This window comes from Triticum aestivum, chromosome 3A (assembly GCF_018294505.1).
Source record: "Triticum aestivum cultivar Chinese Spring chromosome 3A, IWGSC CS RefSeq v2.1, whole genome shotgun sequence".
Taxonomy (NCBI): Eukaryota; Viridiplantae; Streptophyta; class Magnoliopsida; order Poales; family Poaceae; genus Triticum; species Triticum aestivum.
In genome coordinates, this window is record NC_057800.1 from 584,862,856 (window position 1) to 584,864,862 (window position 2,007).

Consider the following 2,007-nt stretch of genomic DNA (forward strand, 5'->3'; position numbering starts at 1 on the left):
ATTAATCTCAACAGCAACCTCTCTCATGGGACGCAACCAGACTTAATAATGTTTCTCTGCTGTCAGACCTGGCGATCCTCGTGGACATGTGCAGCTACAATGCCTGCACGCTTCCATCGAGACATTTTTATCTGAACGCACATATTGAGTAACGTGATTGTATTAGAAAAAATAGGATAAACTAAGAATATTCTGACTTATCTTGTATTTTAAATAGATCATATACTTCTATATGTAAATGCCCACGAGGCTCAAGCAATACAACGAACTATTCCATCAAACCTCTTTTCTTTCTAACATGATATCTGTTGCAAGTCGATCCTAAACCCTAGCCGCCGCCGCCGCATCCGCGCGCCGCCCCCGGGGCGGTCGGCCTCCATGACCGCCGTCGGGGGCCGCGCCGCCCGTACCTAGAGTTCGTCCGCCGGTCGTGTTGACCGGCTGCCCTAGAGAGTCTTTTCCCCGAGCCTTGCTCCGGGGTTTTCTCTCTCCCGCCGATCATCTTGTTCGCGTGGTTTCTTTTTGGTTTTTCTATCTATTCTTGATTGGTTTGTGTCGTCCATCGCCGTTGTCGACCCCGAGCATGTCTACTCCGACCCCGGCGCGACTAGCCGGCCTATCCTCCGACCCGGCGGCCACGCGCGCCAAGGCGGCCCGTCAGGGCAAGCCGCCGTCCGCGCGTTGGTCCGTCCGTCGCCCTGCGCCGGCCGTCACCGCCCTGCTTCGACCGGAACACCTGCATCGGCCCGACCCGGCGGCCTCATGCCATGCGACGGCCAATCATAGCCGTCGCTCGCACACCGGCCTGCCCATTGATCCACATCACCCGCCCCCATCGCGTCTGCACGGCGGCCCGGTGGTCTACCTCACCGGTCTCGTCCTTGGCTGCGTCGGGACGGCGGCGTCAGGCTCGTTGGCAGCCTCAACTCAGGCGCCGCTGCTCCGTTGGTCGCTCGGGCCTCGCTGCCCGGGCGCTGGCGTTGCTTTGGCAGCCTGGGTGCCGGTGCTGACAAGCTCGTCCGCACGACGTCCCATGCCGTCCGTCCTCGCCGGCTTCATCTCGGACTCCGCCGCCACCACGGCTCCACCGAGCGGCGTCCCCGACTTCGCGCGCGATCGGCTTGATCACCCGCTCGCCGCCGCGATCTGCCTCATCTCCGTCGCGCGACCGGCCTGGCCCTTCGGTTACGCGCGTCTCCGTAGGTCCCGTGAAGACCGTCCCCGAGTTCAGCGCGCCTCTCCACCGATCGAGTATCAGGCTGCCGCTGCGTCGCCCCGTCGGGCCGCAGCGCCGCCGCCCCGTGGTTCTCCTCGCGGCTGCATCGACTCGTGCGTCGCCGCTGCTTCGCCCCTTCGGCCCGTAGTGCCGCGATACGTGGTCCCCCCCCCCGCCCTAAGGCCGTCCCTGCGGTTGCACCGACTCGCGAACCGCCGTTGTGTCGCCCCTTCGGGCCGCAGTGTCGCGGCCCGCGGTCCCCGCCATCGCCCCGACCCGACTGCCGCCGCTGCGTTGCCCCTTCGGGCCATAGCGCCACGGCCCGCGGTCCGCTTCGCCGTCACAGCGCGTCGACCTCCCATGGTATGCGCCGCGCCGTCTTCCTTGGCGCAGGAACGCCACCGTCCGTGCCGGTCTTAGTCTCGCTACCAGGGTTCTTCGCCTACTTCGAGCACCGCCGCCGCACTCCTAACCTCGTCGCCGCCGCCGTCAGGCCGCCGCCGCCGCCGCCACCCGTCCACCCCCTTCGTCTTCGTCCAAGCACCAACCCGTCGCTAGCGTCGCCGTCATCTACCCCGACCACTTCGTCTACTCCGACCACCGTTGGTGACATCGGCCCCTCACCGATGGACGCCGCAATCGTTGTCGAGTTCTTCTCTGCTGGCCCCTCCGACTTCTCCGATATGGCGTACAGCTCGTGCAGGTCCCTCGTCTACGCATGCCCGGTGCTGGCAACATCGATGCGTGCCTTCATCCACGACGTGTCCCCGGGCCTGGCAAGCCTGGTCGGT